Here is a 9,833-nt window from a genome sequence, read left to right on the forward strand (position 1 = left end):
TGTATTAAAAAAGGCCATCTTAAAAGCCACTGGACTGTATGTAAGACAAATAACTAAAGGTAAAAGGAAGAAGAAACCGCTATGGTTTAGCAATGATGTAAGGGCTATAGTCAATGAAAAAAAGGCTGCCTATAGGAGGTATAAAGAGTCTGGAAGTATAGCTGATAGGGAGGTGTATAAAATGAGACAGAAGGAGGCAAAACAGATAATATATGCTGCTAAAGCCTCAAAAGAGGAAGAAATTGCCAAATCTGTAAAGAAGGGGGATAAAACCTTCTTCAGATATATTAATGATAAGAAGAAGAAAAACTGTGGCATCACGAAGCTTAGTACCGGGAATAATACATGCATTAATGGGAATAAGGAGATCGCTGACCATTTCAATAGCTACTTCTGTTCAGTTTTCTCAAAAGACACCTTACAAAATAATACTATAGAGGGATATAGCATTGCTTCCAGCTGTACGGATTCAGCTCCAGTGATCTTAGAAGCCGATGTCTTAGAAGAACTTGAACGATTAAAGATAAATAAGGCAATGGGTCCAGATGGCATCCACCCCAGAGTTCTTAAAGAACTTAGATCTGTCATTGCTACCCCCCTGACTGATTTGTTTAACCAATCCTTGTTAACAGGAGAAGTTCCTGAGGATTGGAGAATGGCCAGTGTTGTGCCTATCCACAAGAAGGGCAGTAGAGAAGAAGCTGGTAACTACAGGCCAGTTAGCTTGACATCAGTTGTAGTTAAAATGATGGAGACTCTACTCAAAAAGAGGATAAATCAGCACCTAAAAAACAATAACTTATTAGACCCAAATCAGCATGGCTTTACTGAAGGCAAATCATGTCAGACTAATCTCATTGAGTTCTTTGACTATGTCACAAAGGTGTTGGATGAAGGTGGTGCCGTGGATATTGCCTACCTGGACTTCAGCAAAGCCTTTGATACGGTTCCACATAAAGAGCTGATAGATAAATTAGTGAAGATTGGACTTAATCCCTGGATAGTTCAATGGATCTGCAGCTGGCTGAAGCATAGACATCAGAGAGTTATTGTTAATGGCGAGTATTCTGAGCAGAGTCAGGTTACAAGCGGTGTGCCACAAGGATCTGTTCTGGGTCCTATTCTTTTTAATATATTTGTGAGTGACATAGGGGAAGGTTTGGTAGGGAAGGTTTGCCTATTTGCCGATGACTCTAAAGTGTGCAATAGGGTTGATATTCCTGGAGGCGTCTGTAATATGGTAAATGATTTAGCTTTACTAGATAAATGGTCTAAGCAATGGAAACTGCAGTTTAATGTTTCCAAATGTAAAATAATGCACTTGGGGAAAAGGAATCCTCAATCTGAGTATTGTATTGGCAGTTCAGTGTTGGCAAATACATCAAAAGAAAAGGATTTAGGGGTAGTGATTTCTGACAGTCTCAAAATGGGTGAACAGTGCAGTCAGGCGGTAGGGAAAGCAAGTAGGATGCTTGGCTGCATAGCTAGAGGTATAACAAGCAGGAAGAGGGAGATTATGATCCCACTATATAGAATGCTGGTGAGACCACATTTGGAATACTGTGTTCAGTTCTGGAGACCTCACCTACAAAAAGATATTGACAAAATTGAAGGGGTCCAAAGACGGGCTACAAGAATGGTGGAAGGTCTTAAGCATAAAACGTATCAGGAAAGACTTAATGAACTCAATCTGTATAGTCTGGAGGACAGAAGGAAAAGGGGGGACATGATCGAAACATTTAAATATATTAAAGGGTTAAATAAGGTCCAGGAGGGAAGTGTTTTTAATAGGAAAGTGAACACAAGAACAAGGGGACACAATCTGAAGTTAGTTGGGGGAAAGATCAAAAGCAACATGAGAAAATATTATTTCACTGAAAGAGTAGTAGATGCTTGGAACAAACTTCCAGCAGACGTGGTTGGTAAATCCACAGTAACTGAATTTAAACATGCCTGGGATAAACATATATCCATCCTAAGATAAAATACAGAAAATAGTATAAGGGCAGACTAGATGGACCATGAGGTCTTTTTCTGCCGTCAGACTTCTATGTTTCTATGTTTCTATGTTTCTATGTTTCTATGCGAGCATCTATGAATCCCTCTTCCTCTGAATCTAATGATAACTCACTAATGGGGTCATTAGCTAGTGGGCTGCCTGTAACTACCTCACCATCCGATCCTGCTTCACTCCCAGAATCTGCCTTGATACAGAATCCTCACTGTCCGAAGCTGTCGGCAGGAAAACCTGTCTCTGATAACGTGAGAATTCTCCCAAACCAACACCCACAGTCCTCGGAGCAGGAGCTGGCCCAGAGCCAACCACAACACCTAGCAGACAACTTTTGTTTCCCAAAAAGTAGAGACGGGAACAAGGGGGTCAGCCATATCGGGCTTAATTCTCACTGACAGAAATGAAATGATAGAATTTCATTGATGAAACTTTTAAAGCAAACCTCTTTAAAACATTCTCCAGCCCCATCTTTATTAACAGTAATGGGTCTTGTCCATCATTTCCTAGTCGCACATCAATCAACTTCAACAATCTAACACAAATCGATTTTACAGGAGAAAATGTTTAAAAGTCATTACGCAACTTAAAACCATCTCTGTCAATTGGACCCGATGGTCTTTGTGCTAGCTAATCTTACGTAGCTTCTTCTCCAGAAACACTGAACTACTAACCAGAGCTTACAAAACATTTGTCAGAACAATACTCGAATACAGCTCACCTGTATGGAACCCACATTGCATAACTGACATGGACACAATTGAGAGAGTCCAGAAATATTTCACAAGAAGAGTTCTTCACTCCTCCTCTCACAAACTTACTCGTCCAGACTTCAAATATGGTTATGGCTAGACAATTTACCACTACGTCACCTCCGAACTGATTTAACTATTGTTCATAAGATCATACACTATAACGTGCTTCCTGTTAGTGGCTACTTCACCTTCAAAAACACAAGAGCACGTAATAGATTCAAACTCAATGTAAAAACCGCTCCTTACTCAACTGCAGAAAATACGACTTCAGCAACAGAATGATCAATGCCTGGAACTCACTTCCTGACTCTGTTGTTTCTTCCCCTATGTTCTGTCGGGCTCTCTGGCAGAATCCTCCCGAAAATTCAAATACAAATTTCAGACACACACACGTTTGAAAATTCAAAACAATGTTCTTTATACCAAAAATTCAAATAAACTAAGCCCTCTTTTTGTATAGCAAAGAGCCCTCGTCTCCAAACAAACTGGTAATTTGTACAAGTCTCTTATCAGTTCTGAGATACTTAGCGTGTAGCTGGGAGGCAATTCACAGTCCTTCTTCTTTCACAAAGTGACACACACTTTGCTCTGGTTTAGTTTCAAAGCGGGGGAAAATCAGCACACAAAGGTCAAAGTCAGTAAAGCAGTCACGAAACACAACGATCAGATAATCCTCCACAATGGCCAAACCCACAGGCTGCTCTTTATAGCAGCCTCACTAATGACCACAGCCCCACCCAACCACAGGTGGCCTCATTTTCTTTGATAATAATCTCTCAGTTGTTGTTGCCTATGCATCGCTCTCCGCATGCGTGGCTGTATCATTAACTCTGGTTCTGAATCCAAGGAGGAGCTAGATAATTGATCTCCTTCTGAGTTGTCTGCCCCACTCTCCTCCTCCCTGTCACTCATGTCTTCTTGGTCAGAGGAGCCTTCATCATCAGATTCCACCGGGAGCAAAACAGGCCTGCGGCATGTGGATGTCTCCCCCACATCCACAGTCCTTGGGGCAGGAGCTGGGCCAGAGCTAACCACAACACCCTAAAACCCCAAAATCTTCAACCTTACATTATCTACTGTTGACTTCTCTCCTTTTCTAAGAGGTCTGGAAGGGGCGTGCATAAGCACACTTTTTATTATTATTATTATTATTATTATTATTATTATTATTATTATTATTATTATTTATTAGACTTGTATGCCGCCCCTCTCCAAAGACTCGGAGCGGCTCACGACAAAATGCAAAGCACAAATCTAATATTAAAAACAATTATACAAAACCCATTATAAAACAGTCATTCCATCCAATTAAACCATACATAAAATGAAACAGCTAACAGCCAACTTTTGTGCCTATCCTCCCTGTCCTTCTGTCCTATTATCCTTTTTATTACTTCTTTATACTCCTGTTATGTTAATACAAACTATAATTCTATGCTTGTTTGACAAATATAATAAATAAAATAAAAGGTGTTGAAAATACAGAAACCTTGAGGGCAAGTGATCATGCAACATTGGAATTCAACATTACGCAAGCACAAGTACAGGTGACACTTGAAAAATTAGAATATCGTGCAAAGGTTTGTTTATTTCAATAATGCAACTTAAAAGGTGAAAGGTAATATATGAGAGAGACTCGCTACAGGCAGGGCAAGATAGTTCAAGCCGTGATTTGTCATAATTGTGGTGATTATGGGGTACAGCTCATGAAAACCCCAAATCCACCATCTCACAAAATTAGAATATTACATGTTTATGTTTATTAGATTTGTATGCCGCCCCTCTCCGTAGATTCAGGGTGACTCACAACATAATAAAAACAGTTCATAACAAATCTAATAATTTACAATTTAAGATATTTAAAAAACCCCATTATTAAGCAGACATACACACAAGCATACCATACATAAATTGTATAGGCCCGGAGGAGATATTTCAGTTCCCCCATGCCTGACGACAAAGGTGGGTTTTAAAGAGTTTACGAAAGGCAAGGAGGGTAGGGGCAGTTCTAATCTCTGGGGGGAGCTGGTTCCAGAGAGTCGGGGCCGCCACAGAGAAGGCTCTTCCCCTGGGGCCCACCAACCGACATTGTTTAGTTGACGGGACCCGGAGAAGGCCCACTCTGTGGGACCTAATCGGTTGCTGGGATTCGTGCGGCAGGGGGCGGTCTCAGAGATATTCTGGTCCGGTGCCATGAAGTGCTTTATAGGTCTTAACCAACACTTTGAATTGTGACCGGAAATTGATCGGCAACCAATGCAGACTGCGGAGTGTTGGAATAACATGGGCATATTTGGGGAAGCCCATGATTGCTCTCGCAGCTGCATTCTGCACGATCTGAATGCGATCAATAAAACAAGGATTGTACATTGAACAATATCGGACCTCTGAAAAGTATAAGCGTGCACATGGGCTCAGTACTTGGGTGGGAATCGTCAAAGGGAAAGAAACTCAAGAAGTTTGGGACATTTTGAAAAGTGAGATTATAAAAGCCCAGTCTAGCATAATTCCAATGAAGAAGAAAAACAACGGCATGACTGCACAAAGGGAAATTGAAAGGAAAAAAAGGACAAATATAAAAAGGGGCACATACTGGAACTAAGACAGAACATTAGCAAACAGCCCAAGCCTGTAATGATGAAATCAAGAAAGCTCAAAGGCTCAGAGTGAACTAAAGCTTGTGACACAAGTAAAAAATAACAAAGAAAGGCTTCAATGGGAGAAATGGCACAGGGAGAAAGCAGAGCTATTTAACTTTTTTTGGGGGGGGGGGGGTTGCATCTCTCTTGACACAAAAAGAAAAAAAACCAGTCCAACCTATCAAAAAGAGCACCACAAATAACTTATTAGGAACCCAAGTTAAAATAGGGAAGAAAATGGTAAAGGAACTGGTATATTAAGGGCTTTTTAATTCACTTTTAGTATTGGATTATTATTGTACACTGTTTATGATTGCTGTTAGCTGCCCCGAGTTTTCGGAGAGGGGCGGCATATAAATCTAATAAATGAGTGAGTGAGTGAGTGAGTGAGTGAGTGAGTGAATGAATGAATGAATGAATGAATGAATAAATAAATAAATAAATAAATAAGCAAGCAAGCAAGCAAGCAAGCATAAAATCTATCAGGAAAGACTTCATGAACTCCATCTGTAGAGTCTGGAGGACAGAAGGGAAAGGGGGGGACACGATTGAAACATTTAAATATGTCGAAGGGTTAAATAAGGTTGGGGGGGAAGTGTTTTTAATAGGAAAGTGGACACAAGGACAAGGGGGCACAATCTGAGGTGAGTTGGGGGAAAGATCAAAAGCAATGTGAGAAAATATGATTTGACTGAAAGAGGAGTAGATGCTTGGCACAAACTTCCAGCAGATGTGGTTGGTCAATCCACAGTCACTGAATGTAAACATGCCTGGGATAAACATTCACCTAAGTCCTTCACCTTGGTTGAAAAAACCCTGGACACACATACAGCCTGGGAGGAACCCCACTTAGCAGTAGTGACTGTGAAAGAGATCTTGGAGTCTTGGTGGACAATCAACTAAACATGAGCCAGCAATGTGCAGCAGCGGCCAAAAAAGCCAACACTATCCTAAGCTGCATCAACAGGGGAATACTCTCCAAGACCCAGATTGTGGCAGCAATATGCTGACTCTGCTAAAAAGTGTTATTGCTAACATGTTGTAAACCGCCCTGAGTCTAAGGAGAAGGGCGCATAAAAATCAAATAAATAAAATGGAATAAAAATAAGTATTAATACCACTCTACTACGCCCTGGTCAGACCACACCTGGAGTACTGTATTCAGTTCTGGTCACCACACTTCAAAAGAGACATTGAAACTCTGGAGAAGGTGCAGAAAAGAGCAACCAAAATGATCAGGGGTCTAGAAACCAAGACTTACGAAGAGAGACTGAGGGAACTGGGCATGGATAGCCTAGAGAAAAGGAGGGCCAGAGGGGACATGATAGCTGTATATAGGTATACGAGGGGTTGCCACAGAGAGGAGGGGATCACTTTATTCTCCAGGGCACCAGAGGGCCGGACGGCTGGAAGCTGACCAAGGAGAGATTCAACATGGAGATAGGGAGGAACTTCCTGACGGTCAGAGCGATCAACCAGTGGAACAACCTGCCTGCGGAGGTGGTGAACTCCCCAACTCTGGACACTTTCAAGAGGAGATTGGACTGCCACTTGGCTGGGGTGCTTTAGGATTCCTGATCAGGCAGGGGGTTGGACTTGATGACCTGCATGGTCCCTTTCAACTCTAACAATACATAAATAAAATAAATAAGGGCAGACTAGATGGACCAGGAGGTCTTTTTCTGCTGTCAATCGACTATGTTTCTAGGAACACCTGTCTACCCTAGACGAATTCAAAACACCAGGACCACTGCAACAATATCGCCAAAAAGTCTTCTAGAGTTGTTAACCTGATCCTACGTAGCTTCTGCTCCAGCAATCTCACACTACTCACAAGAGCCTACAAAACTTTTGCCAGACCCATTCTCGAATGCAGCTCATCTGTCTGGAACCCACACCACATCTCGGACATCAACACCCTTGAAAATGTCCAAAGATACTTCACCAGAAGAGCCCTTCACTCCTCCACTCGAAACAGAAGATCCTACGAGACTAGACTTACAATCCTGGGCCTAGAAAGCCTAGAACTACGGCGCCTAAAACACGATTTGAGTATTGCCCACAAGATCATATGCTGCAACGTCCTACCGGTCAATGACTACTTCAGCTTCAACCGCAACAACACAAGAGCACGCAACAGATTCAAACTCAATACGAACCGCTCCAAACTTGACTGTAAAAAATATGATTTCAACAATCAAGTTATTGAAGCGTGAAACTCATTACCGGACTCAATTGTGTCAACCCCTAACCCCCAACACTTCTCCCTTAGACTCTCCACGATTGACCTCTCCAGGTTCCTAAGAGGCCAGTAAGGGGCGTACATAAGTGCACTGGTGTGCCTTTCGTCCCCTGTCCAATTGTCTTTCCTCTCTTTCACCTATCATATATATTCTCTTCCTTTCATATATCCTCTCCTCTAAGTTCACTCTCACCCTCTTTTATATTATCACATGTCTATTTTTCTTCCTATGTATTTGTGTATTGGACAAATGAATAAACAAAATAAAATGTGGATTGAGCATTGTGATTGGCTAAGAAAATGACAGTTGGGTTTAAGCGGGAAACTGACACTGTTTCAGTCGGTGCCTTCTGAGCCTTCTGAGCGGAGTCACTTTCAAAAAGAGTTCTGTGTTAGCAAATACTTCAAAAGAAAAGGATTTAGGGGTAATGATTTCTGACAGTCTCAAAATGGGTGAACAGTGTAGTCAGGCAGTAGGGAAAGCAAGTAGGATGCTTGGCTGCATAGCTAGAGGTATAACAAGCAGGAAGAGGGAGATTATGATCCCGCTACATAGAGCGCTGGTGAGACCACATTTGGAATAATACTGTGTCCAGTTCTGGAGACCTCACCTACAAAAAGAGATTGACAAAATTGAACGGGTCCAAAGATGGGGCTACAAGAATGGTGGAAGGTCTTAAGCATAAAACGTATCAGGAAAGACTTCACGAACTCAATCTGTATAGTCTGGAAGACAGAAGGAAAAGGGGGGACAGGATCGAAACATTTAAATATGTGAAAGGGTTAAATAAGGTTCAGGAGGGAAGTGTTTTTAATAGGAAAGTGAACACAAGAACAAGGGGACACAATCTGAAGTTAGTTGGGGGAAAGATCAAAAGCAACGTGAGAAAATATTATTTCACTGAAAGAGTAGTAGATCCTTGGAACAAACTTCCAGCAGACGTGGTTGGTAAATCCACAGTAACTGAATTTAAACATGCCTGGGATAAACATAGATCCATCCTAAGATAGAATACAGGAAACAGTATAAGGGCAGACTGGATGGACCATGAGGTCTTTTTCTGCCGTCAGACTTCTATGTTTCTATATGTTTCTAAGAGCTTTCCTCCTGCTAGAGAAATAAAGACTTTTAAAGAACCAACTGCCTCAGTCTTCTTCACTGTCCAACTCTGTTATTGTGTTCTGTTCTTTTAGTCAAATGCATACCATTCGTCTGAAATGTTAGAGGGCTTCCTGCCTAAGCAGGGGGGTTGGACTAGAAGACCCTCAAGGTCCCTTTTCAGCTTTGGGGTTCTATTCCAAAACCCTATTATGTTCAGGCAGTAAACCCTCTCCGGTTTAGACAAATGGCTGTCCAATTTCTTCTTTAAAATCTCCAGGGATGGAGACACCTTCCGGAGGGGAATTCCTTTCCCTTGTGAAATATTTCTTCCCCCAGAGGGTCCTTGGTTGATGGGATTCCCTTCCAGAAGTGGTCGTGACAGCTGTCAGCCGGGAGAGCTTCAAGGCAGGATGAGACAGATTCAGGGATGCCAAGTGTGGTTATTGAAAGGGATGTCCATGTGCCGCCTCTATGTTGGTTGAGGCAGGCAGGGCTCCCTTGGGTCCCATTTGTTGGGGGTCCGGGGAAAGGGAGGGTCTTGCCTTCTCTTTCTGCTCAAGATCCCCATGGACAATTGGTGGGCCACTGTGGGACACAGAATGCTGGACTCGATGGGCTTTGGCCCGATTCAGCCGGGCTGTTCTTGGGTTCTTATGTTCTTCTCCCTAGCATAAAAATGCTCCATAGATCTCCCTCTAAGGAGCCTCCCTCCCTCCAGCCACCCACCCATCGTCACATTCCCTTTTCCTTCCTTCCTTCCTTCCTTCATTCCTTCCTTCCTTCATTCATTCATTCATTTTCTTCTTTGTCTCTTTCTCATCTTCCTCCCTCCCTCCCTCTCTCTATTTTTCTTCCCTTCCTTCTCTCCCTCTTGTTCCTTTCTTCATTCTTACCCCCCCCTCCATTTTTCCTTCCCTCCCTCCTTCCCTCTTGTTGCATTGTTCCTTCTTCCTTCCCTCCTTTCTTCTTCCCTCCCTCCAATTTCCCTTCCTTTCTTTCCACCTTGTTCCTTCCTTCCCTCCCTCTTGTTTATTTTATTTATTTATTTATTTATTTATTGGATTTATATGCCGCCCCTCTCCGA

This window comes from Erythrolamprus reginae, chromosome 1 (genome assembly GCF_031021105.1).
Source record: "Erythrolamprus reginae isolate rEryReg1 chromosome 1, rEryReg1.hap1, whole genome shotgun sequence".
Taxonomy (NCBI): Eukaryota; Metazoa; Chordata; class Lepidosauria; order Squamata; family Dipsadidae; genus Erythrolamprus; species Erythrolamprus reginae.